The sequence below is a fragment of the Triturus cristatus genome, chromosome 2_1 (assembly GCF_964204655.1).
Source record: "Triturus cristatus chromosome 2_1, aTriCri1.1, whole genome shotgun sequence".
In the NCBI taxonomy this organism is placed as follows: Eukaryota; Metazoa; Chordata; class Amphibia; order Caudata; family Salamandridae; genus Triturus; species Triturus cristatus.
The window spans coordinates 4,064,926-4,076,436 of NC_140581.1; positions in this window are offsets into that span (position 1 = coordinate 4,064,926).

Consider the following 11,511-nt stretch of genomic DNA (forward strand, 5'->3'; position numbering starts at 1 on the left):
TCGTTGGAAAACCATCGTTTGGCATCTTTGAGGCGTTTGGACGAGATGCATTTCAGAGGGGCGATGGAGTCGCAGCCAGCCCGCAGCCAGCTGTTGATAGATTCAGCCTGTGCTGAGGATGGCAGCCCTGAGAGATCGGGGCTAGATGAGGAGAGTGTGGCCGACAAAGCCGCTGCATCAACGCGGTTCCATGACCGGGCCCAGACGTTTTTGGCAGGAAGGAGTTTGGGAAGTGAATAGGGGCATAAAGAAAAAGTGATCAGAAAATGATCCGACCAAACACAGGGAGAGATGGAAAGTGAAGTGACCGGGCAGTCTCGGTACCAAATTTGGTCTAGGATATGTCCCAGTCTGTGGGTGGGAGCTTGGACCGCGGGAATAAAATTGAGCGAACGAAGTGAGTCTGAGAACTCCTTGGAAGTTGCACATTCCTCGGGGTCTGAGGGCCAAAAGTTGAAGTCTCCGAGGACTACAATGGAAGAGTGGTCGACAACTAGAGTAGCCATCAGGTCTTGGAAGTTGGGAAGGAACGATTGCGGGGAAGATGGAGGTCGATAAATAAGAACGCACGTGAGAGGGGGGGTCAGGGAAGGTGAACAGGCAACTAAACAGTCTGATGAGCCCAGGGAGGGGAATGCTAAAGGTTGGAACGCAAGTTCTTTGCGGGCAATCAGGGCCACCCCTTCACCGGGCTTTCCAGAGGAACGGTCGACTCGAATAGCGTAATAGGCTGGAGGGAGTATAGCCAGTACGGAGGGGAGAGAACTGTCCGAGAACCAAGTCTCAGTGAGGAAAAGTATGTCGGGCTTGTGGGACTCCAATAGCGAGAAAAGATCGAGCTGATGTTTAACTGCCGATCTGGTATTAAGATACATTGCGGAGACGGCTGTGGGAGGGTGGTCAGTGACAGACGAGGCTAGGGGACAACTAGCACGGGGCAGGGACCGGGCATTCGATTGGGATGAAGTTTGAGTGGATAAGAGGCCATATTTGGTAATTTGATTGACGGCGGCGTTCGCCAATGGCCACTTGCCTTGTAGCTTGGTCAGCTGCAAGCTGGAATAATGGATGAAAGGGGTAGCGTGACCGGCCTCTGGCCTCGGTCGGTCGTGGACGGGCGCAGACGGGCTTTCCTTAGGCGCGCCTTCGGCGCGCCATCGGCGCGCCCGCTGCGCTCGTCCGCTGCGCTTCCTGTGGAGGCACATTTTTATGGGATGAGAGTGGATAGGCGGTGGGCGTGGCCTCCGGAGGGGGCGTGGCCTAAGATCGGAGCAAGGCACTGGGGTAGCGTTTCCCCGCCGTTTCCTGTCAGCGGTGACCCCGCTTGCCAGCTCAGGTGATTTGGGTGAGTGAGATTGTTTAAAAACACAAGAACACAAAGGTAATTTTAAAATAGAGCACTCTCCCGGCTTTCCGCCTCAGGAGCAGAGTAACAACGAGTGGTGACGCTTGTGATCAGCGTCCCTTTTAAGCAGTGGGCGGTGGGCGTGGCCTCCGGAGGGGGCGTGGCCTAAGATCGGAGCAAGGCGCTGGGGTAGCGTTTCCCCGCCGTTTCCTGTCAGCGGTGACCCCGCTTGCCAGCTCAGGTAATTTGGGTGAGTGAGATTGTTTAAAAACACAAGAACACAAAGGTAATTTTAAAATAGAGCACTCTCCCGGCTTTCCGCCTCAGGAGCAGAGTAACAACGGTGGTAGGGGATGTCGCTTGTGTGCGTGTTGGACCATATATGAGGCCACTAAGGGGTATTGGGTCCGCGAGCCAGTCTTCTACCGCCACTTGCGGCATTTATCTCGGAGGATACACCCAGTAATAGTCGTAATGTGCTTGGGCGCTTAAAAAATAGACCTCTAAGTCAGGAACATTAAACCCTCCCTGTTCATATGGCCTGGTTAACATGGACCACTTCAGTCGCGGCTGCTTTCCTCCCCACACCAATCATATGAGTTCAGAGCACAACGTAGCGAAAAAAACTCGCCCAGGGTGATAGGGAATATTGAGAAATAGGTACAGAAATTGTGGAAGCATCACCATTTTAATAAGCGACACTCTGCCCGCCATGGACAAGGGCAGTGCCACCCAGCGTGTTATGTTATTTTGTAGGCGTTCGACGGCTGTGCCATAGTTCGCCCGTATAGTTTCATCCCTGTCCCTAGCCACTCGGACCCCAAGATTCCTCGAATCATCGTGACACCATTCCAGTGGGAAATCAAGTGGGAAAGGAGCCACGACCGGCGTGAGCGAGAACACCTGGGACTTCCCCCAGTTAATTCCCACTCCAGAAAGCCATCCGAACCGTATAAATTTCCGCAGTATGGGATCGATGTTGCTCGGCGGGTCCCTAATGGGTAATGTAATATCATCAGCATACAACGATATCAATATTTGCCGCATACAACAGCGAAACGCATTATCGTTGTGAGCCTGCCGCAGCCAGGCAGCCAACGGCTCTACAGCAAGAGCAAATAATAAGGGTGATAATGGACACCCTTGTCGAGTGCCTCTGGAAATTGTGATTGGGGGTGGACAAGTGGCCATTGATCAGTATTCGGGCCACAGGTTGATGATATAATAGCTGGAGCCAAGAGAGATACAAGCTCGGGAATCCAATCCTCCGCAGGACTCCGAACAGGTAGTCCCACTCCACCGAATCAAATGCCTTAGTGGCATCGAGAAACACCGCAGCCAGGGGGAACTCAAGGTCTACTGTCTGTATCAAGGAGAACAAAGTCCGGAGATTGTGCGATGTTGACCTGCCCGGTACAAACCCTGACTGGTCCGGAAGCACAAGTTTTTCCATTAACAGGGACAGGCGATTAGCGAGCACCTTGGCTAATATCTTTGCGTCACAGTTTATCAGTGACAGCGGCCTGTATGAGTCACAAGAATCATGGGGCTTTCCCGGCTTCAATAATGATGTGACTATAGCCTCACTCATCGAGGGTGGCAATGTTCCCGCCTCCAAGGATTCCTCGTATACTTCCTTGAGGACTGGCGCCATGATATCAATATAGCTTTTATAAAATTCAGCCGGCAGGCCATCCGACCCAGGCGCTTTCCCATTTTTCAACTGCATGATTGCCTCTCGCACATCATCTAATTCGAATGGATGGCATAAGAACTCTCGTTGCTCATCTCCGAGCCATCCAAGTGCAACCTCCCCCAGGAATTCCTCCAGCTCGAGCGGCCCTCTTCTCTGAGATGTGTACAGTGTGCCATAGTGCTCAACAAACACTTCGAGTATGTCCAATGAACCCCGCTGTAATGTGTCACTGGGGCCCTGCACCTCTAATATGTATGTGCTAAAACGAGGGTGCCGCGTCACCTCCGCCAATGCTCTCCCAGGACGGTCCCCTTCACCATATCTGCGGGCTACCCAGTACCGCACACGGAATTTCAATTTGCTTTGCGCTGTAGCTTCATATTCTGTCAGCGTGTCTCGGAATACACTATGTACCTGTCCTGTCTGCTCCTGCCCTATCTGCCTCTCCAACCCCTTCAATTCCCCCTCCAGGCGTCTTAGCGTGCGCTGTATATCTTGTAGCACCCCATAGCTCTTAGAGAGACAAAACCCTCTGATCGTCACCTTAAAGGCCTCCAAGATCACCTCTACGCTACCTACCGAACCCTTATTTCTAATAAAGAAGTCTTGAATCTCCTCCTCTAGTTCTGCATGAAAAGCAGTATCTAATAGAGACGTGGGTTGTAACCTCCATCGCGGCCTACGGGTGGCATAACCAGGCGGGGTAAACGGTAGCCTTACGGGGACATGGTCCGAAAAGAGTACTAGCCAAATGTGAGAAATTATGTGTGCTGGGCCCCAGCCCTCTGGACATGAAACAGTAGTCTATCCTCGCCCAGGTTCCCGTATGGGAGGTAAAGTGCGTGCCTTCCCTCCCCTGCGGGTGGAGATGTCTCCAACTGTCAATGAGCCCTCCTTCTTCAAGTATGCCATATAAAATCTCTCTGGACTTAGTATAATGATGCATCGTCGCGTTAGAACTATCCTGGTGCGGCTGCAAGGCAACATTGAAATCTCCGCCCCATATTATGTGAGTAGAACCAACTGTTAGTATTTTGCCCCACAAATCAGTGAAGAATTCTGGGCTATCTGTGTTAGGACCATAGCAATTGGCTATCGTTATAGAGTCCATACCCAACCTACCCCATACGATAACATATCGGCCCTGCGTATCTGCGATCATCCCTGCCTGCTCAAACCGAATTTGCTTTTTGAAGAGAATTGCTGTCCCTCGGGCATAGGAGGAATAGGATGAGAACAAGCGTTATCCTGCCCACTTGCATGCAAAATTATTACTAGCCCTGTGGAAATATGGATTTTTCTGGTCAGTTATGTCCCCTATCTTGGACCCCAACGGTTCTATGTGCATGTTACAAGTACATGTATGTTCCCTCCAGTTCCAGTTATGAAGACGCAAATACATGTGCGTCCACCGTTAACATGTCCTCTGTTGATCCGCCATGAATGGGCCGGATATTCCATTCCTAAGTACGAAAGGCCACCGCCTTTATATGGTTCACTTATGCCATTTTACAGTCCAGGCAAGTAGGCCCTGATTCTGTCGTCAAACTCTTCTTGCCTTCTGCCTCTGAAAACTCCAGTCTGAGCCTGCATCTGTGACCATGAACTTTGTCTCATTCTCTGCGCGGCTCACGAAGCCTGACATCAGCCTATTCTCTGCCAAGAACTGTATTTCACCTTCGAGTTATCTGCTTCACCCCTCAGCCGATGCATTCCTGTCTAGTAGTTTAAATAAACATTCTTCCAGCTACCGAGCAATGGCTCGGCTTCTCTGTCTTTATGCAAGTAATTCATAGTCCTGTTACCATGGAATATTCCTACCCCCTCGCATTTAGTGTAGACACTTAGACGCTTGTACACGCACGCACAGTCAGTATAGAATAGATTCTGTCCGAGAGTCCTTCTTTTGTGGATAACATAGTTCTTTAAACATAGGATGTTAGATATGATTTGGGATTAGGTTGACTTGACCCCCCAGACTTTTCGTCTCCACATGTAGAGCTAAATGTCAAGTCCCCTTCACCCCCTAGTTGCACGTCAATCACACGTCATGCTGCTGCGCGCGCATCTATGCCAAGTATTATCTTATAGATCCACCTATATATGACATCCTAACCAATTATGTTCCTTTTTACTCCTTATTACACCCATTTTCGGTTACGCATATGAATCGTCATTTTCCTTATCAATTGTTACGCCTACTGCATTCGCTTCATTGTAATGTATGTACTATAAAAGTCATTTCTTGTCAATAAAGTATGTACTTCACTTCCTGAACCTCCGTGGTGATGGAACTTGGAGCAACCGATTATAATCGTTCATTGGAATAAAGCCCATTCCGAACCTCTAATACCACGGATTCTGCCTCTCATTTTACTGAGCTGTTTTATTATGTTTCCGTATCAAATTAAGTCCCGGTAATGAATTTTATTTACCACATGAATGGCGCCCGAACAGGGACACTTTCTCATCTCACGCACCGGCGGTGAGTTGCAGGCCCGGTCTCCTGCCACAGCTGGACGGACAATAACGCGTACCAGCAGGATTTCCTGTATCTCCCTCCGGTCAAGCGGGGGCGACTGAGGCTGCGATCAACACCCAGACGAGGCGGTGAGAAGTGCGAAGTATCCCGACCAGAGCCTAGCTGAGAGAGCAAGATCCGAGGTATACAGAGGCCCACCAGTTCGAAGTCGAGTCCAGTTTCCAACGAGTCGAGTCGAGTCCAGTCCGGTCCAAGTTCAGTCTCCGAGGCCTTCCGTTTCCGAAGCTACCCGGTGAGTACCATTGCTGGGGAGGCATTTCTGACGTGCACATAGGTTGTGCCGGTCAAGACGGGTTTGGGTACACAAATCCGGTCTGCACTGTTTTAGTACTGTATATGTACTGTTTAGCAGTATATCAAGTATTCCGAAGTATCTAGTTATTGTCAAAGAATTATGCTTGGTGATTAGTTATGCAGACGATCATCATTGTTGGTTATTTTAAAGGTTAAAAAATGTTAAATGTTTAATGTTTAATGTGTTAAACGTCCTGCATATTGTGGTATGAATGGTTGTTCATTATTGTGCTTTTGTACTAAGTGTGTTCAAGATTAAGTATCAGATCAGTTCTCAATATGCCGCTCTTTTCGAAACTAAGACAGATCACTACAAGAAAAGGGGTACTCGAAGAAGCCGTTCCTATTCCTCCTAGGGACACTCCAGGGTACTTCATGTATCATAAACATGGCTTAGACGCTATATTATTTCTTGATTTATGGGTAGACTACACCAAGGAATTACCAGAAAGTCAGAGGTGGCCCACAGCGGGAACCTGGGATGCAGAGTGCATCATGAAAGTAGAAGAAGAGTTATGGAAAAGGAAAGTCAGACAGTCACAGAAAGATGCCGTTGAGTTATGGCGTAAAGAATCTCATAGACGTACAGAAAAAGCACGTAGACAGGAGGAGAAGAGTAAAGAGAATTCCAATAAAGTTCGAGAAAATCTATTAATTGAGGAAGGTATCCGAGTGAAATCAGAACAAGTAGACAGACAAAGAAATGCCCTTATGAATGGTATGTATCCCCTTCTGGCCGAAGGATTACCTAAAGCTACTCCAGAAATACCGAAAGACTTGCCGCCCCCATTATTCCCAATAAAGGTACATCCTAAGGGGCATCCTAGAACCGCAGAAGATGTTTTTCTTTCCTCATATTTAGATGACGCAGCTCCCGAGTATGCTAATTCCGCTCCACATAGACCGCCTATCAGGGAGGTTCAACGCCAAGACCCAGTACCCGTATCCCTACAGCAACAGATCGTGTCACAAGTTCCGACAAGCACATCTGTTTCTACATCTGTTCCTACAGCTGCTTCTATAGCTGTGTCCACACCTATAGTTGCTGTGTCACGTTCAACGAATCCTTTCACACCCGACACCCCAGATGGGGCTACGGGAGGTGCTAGTAACACTTTTTCTACGCCACCCAGAATAAATAAACTTACTTTTCAAGAGTCAGCACATTCACGTACCCCCAAACTCATAAATGCCCGTACGCTTAAGGAACTTCTTGTAGATTGTAGATATGACCCTGTGCCCGGCAAAGAGGACGAAATGACCCTGGCATCATTACGTATCAGACGAGCCGCGGTGTATCTAGGGAAGTTACCAGGAATGACTGCGCATCTAGATAAAATATACCATTTTGTCCAAACAGGGCGAGATCCAGAATGTATTAACAGAGCTATGGAATACCAGAAAGTGGAGATACAGGGGGAACTGTTACGTTTCCTCATAAATTGTGTGATCAGAAATGAAGACCGACCGGGGGTAGACCCGGAAGCAATGCAAATTCTTACCAGATGGAGCCAGAATATATCAGAGGGTAGACATGATAAACAAAATTGTATAATAGCCATGTGCCGAAAGATCCGTAAAGAAATAGAACGCCTACACGAAGAAAGATTAGCGGTAGACGAGTTCGAACAAAACGAGGAGGAAGGGTCAGGACTGCCCGCAGAACAGTCAGACACCATAGCCTATGTAGGTAAAGGAAGATCTTGTAATAGTAATAGATGTCCTATTGACCCGATACGTCCGATATGTCCAGATAAAAACAGGAATTTCCAAATACCTATAATTAACATCAGGTCTAACGAGCATTCGTTCCAAGCCGCCGACAAACTACTCCGAGAACGAAGGGGTTATCATTTCCTCGATTCTATGGATGAACAAGATTTAGCTAGGGCAGCTGTCCATTGGGTGGACAGTCCCGGAAAATATAGTGATGATACAGTAGCACGCGCATTTTTGAATCTCACCCCAGATGAACAGCGGTTAGCTGGGATTTATATGATTCAACAACTCATTATACTATATCAGAGTCAGCATTCGGACCCTGGTCCCTTACCTGATATATTGACTGAATTACTCATGAATAGATGGAGAGGTTCAGGTACTAAATTAATTAAAGAAATTCTAGAATCAAGAAAGCAGTATATTCTTTTTGTATGTTCAGACCGTGTCTCATTGCCCATCAAGGAAAGAACCACGTATTACATGGATAGACAGAATCCCTTACGAGAAGTGCACCCAATAAAGGGCGAGGACAACGAGTTTAAGCGCGTATTTGTATATACGCCCATATCAAAAATAGAATTGTTAGAAATGAAGAAAGTGGTACCCAGTCATGACAAAGATCCAGCGGGTTTTCACCGAGAAATTAAAGACATGTTACTCATGGGAGAGTATACCTATCCCGACATTATGACAATATTAAAGGTATTGATGCCTGCTGGCATTTATGAGAAACTCAGGGAAAAAGAGTGGGAGGTAGGAGACCAAAAGATAGAATGGTCAGTATTAGAAGCAGAAGAAAAGGCCCGAACTGCAGGAGCAGGACTCGGGGATAAAACTAAAGCACTACCAGGTTTATTAGTACAGGTACTGCCACGTTTATTGACTACGAAAAAGGAAGATTGGGGTACAATTTCAGCCTGTAAGCAGAAGCAAGATGAAGACACTAGTGATTACTATGCCCGATTTGAAAAATGTTTTGGTATAAATAGTGGCCTAAAAGCAAGTAGCGAATCATACCCACATCTGTTCGTAACAAAATTAGTAGAAAATGCCCTGCCCCAAGTAAAGAATAGAGTATTAAAATTCGAGAGTACCTGGCAAGGTAACACTCCATCACAAATGTTACAAATGTTACAGTACCATCACAATAGAATTAGAGAGGAACAAGAACATGAACACAGACGCATGAAAGACACGAAAATGAAAATGTTAGTTTCTCAGACAGTCCCAGCTGAAGGACATAAAAAGGGTATGACACATTCCGGTGATTCAGCCGGACCTGTAAAAGGGACATGCAATTATTGTAAAAAGCCAGGTCATTACGTACACGATTGTCCAGTTTTGAAACATAATATCGCCATAGGTAAAACACAAGAAAGACCACGGCCACCTAGACAGGACCAGAATGAACAAGGAGCTCCGCAGCATGCACAGTCCATGCCAGCTTCACAACAGTCTATACAGTTTGTGCCAGCTGCACCAGCGCTGCCCGTTGCTGCCACACAAACAACGACACGACAACTGTACCAGACCGCACAGTACGACTATCCTGATTATCAGCGATACGCATGAACAAGCCTAGAGAGGGAAGTTGACTTACCCCTTATCGAGATCCCTGTAGATCAAGAAGGACCTTATGTACATAGTGAATTATTAGGCCAAGACAGAACATTTTTACTCGATACAGGGGCAAGTCGAACAACCATAAAACGTAGTGAAGTTCCAGGGGCACCCCTCTCAGGCTCACAGAATATTTCCCTTGGTTTTTCAGGAAAACCTATTGTTAATGAAGTGTCACAACCTCTTCCACTTACGATAGGACCTTTGACCCGAACTACCGATTTATTGCTTACTAAATCATGTCCAGAAAATCTGTTAGGAATAAAAACACTGAAAGCTCTAGGAGCCATAATATGTTGTTCTCCGGAAGGAGTAAGATTGTTTTTACGTGATTTTAAAGGTCATTATGTGTCTAAAGACATGGATCCCCGACTGCAGACTTTACCTACACATCTATGGGCACAAGGCCCTACTGATGTTGGATGCATGAATATTACACCATATCGAGTCACATTAAAGGCAGGAGTGGTGCTACCACGAATGCGACAATACAAGTTACCACCAGATGCTGTAGTGGCTTTACTACAAATCATTGACGAGCTCATTACCCAAGGAGTAGTTGTAGAAACAGACTCCAATGTATGTAATTCACCGATAATTCCGATTCTTAAACGAACAGATCCAAAGGCCCCGCCAGTATATCGATTGGTTATTGATCTGCGCGAATTAAACAAGTGCATTGTGCCACAATTCCCTGTGGTCCCTGATATCTCGTCATTATTGACAGCCATTGATTCCGAAGCAACATTCTTTACTGTAATTGATCTTAAAAACGCCTTTTTCAGCGTCCCAATAGATCCGGAAAGCCAATATTTGTTCGGATTTAGTTTAAATGGACGTAGCTTTAAATTCTCACGCGCACCTCAAGGATTTACAGAAAGCCCCAGCATCTATAGCCAAGCACTGAAACGAGAACTTGACAGTATCCACATGCCAGTTAACACTGCCTTGCTTCAATATGTCGATGATCTGTTGATCACCGCTAGAAGCGAACCCGAATGTGAAAAAGCATCACTGACAGTTTTACAATTTCTAGCCGAAAAGGGGCACAAGGTGTCCCCTTCTAAGCTGCAATTCTGTGTCCAGCGAGTTATTTATCTTGGACACTCGCTGTCCAAGGAGGGAAGGCAGCTTACACCCGACCGCATTCAGTTAATAGCTAACATGCCAATACCCAAGACACAAAAGGAGGTGCGGGCTTTCATAGGCCTCACGTCATATTGCAGGCAGTGGATCCCTCAGTACGCATTTCTAGCAAAACCACTCATTCAGTTGACAACACAGGAGGCAGCCACATCGACTGTTCTCCCTTGGACTCAGGAACATACACAAGCTTTTGAAAGCCTAAAGAAAGCTTTATGTCAAGCACCTGTTTTAGCAACGCCATGTTACAGAAAACAGTTTACACTCTTTGTTACAGAACGCGAAGGTACTGCCTTGTCAGTACTCACACAGGAACAAGCAGGAGCACACAAACCATGTGCTTATTTTTCTAGTACATTAGATCCCGTAGCTCAGGCTTTGCCTGCATGCCTAAAATCAGTGGCAGCGACAGCTTTAGCAATCAGACAAAGCGATGCCATAGTGTTAGGACACCCATTGACAGTTCAAGTACCACATGCAGTAGAGGTTCTTGTAAATAGAACGCAAACACAACACTTGACTATAGCGCGACTTACAGGGTACGAACTTACATTGTTCCAGCCACATATAGAAATCAGACGCTGTAACACATTGAATCCTGCCACACTTTTGCCAGTAACCGGAACAGACCCACTAGCCCATGACTGTATTGAAGTTATTACTATAACGACGAAACCCAGACAAGACTTAACCGATGTCCCATTGTCAGACCCAGACCTGACATTGTATGTAGATGGTTCATGTATGAGAACAAATACAGGAGAGTTGGTGGCTGCTTACGCAGTCACAACAGATACTGAAGTCATTGAAACTAATCGTATAAATACTTTGTCAGCTCAAGCCGCAGAGCTTATTGCTCTGACACAAGCCTGTATTCAAGCCACAAATAAAAAAGTCAACATATACACTGATTCACGTTATGCATTCGGAGTTGTACATGACTTCGGCGTGCTATGGCGAGAGAGAGGTTATTTAACTTCCCACGGTGCCCACATTCAGCACGGACCCCTCATTCATGCCTTATTAGATGCAATACATCTACCTACTGCAATATCAATTATGAAATGTAAGGCTCATACGAAGGTTACTGATATCATTTCTCAAGGCAATGATCTAGCCGACAGAACAGCTAAACAGACTGCTCAAACC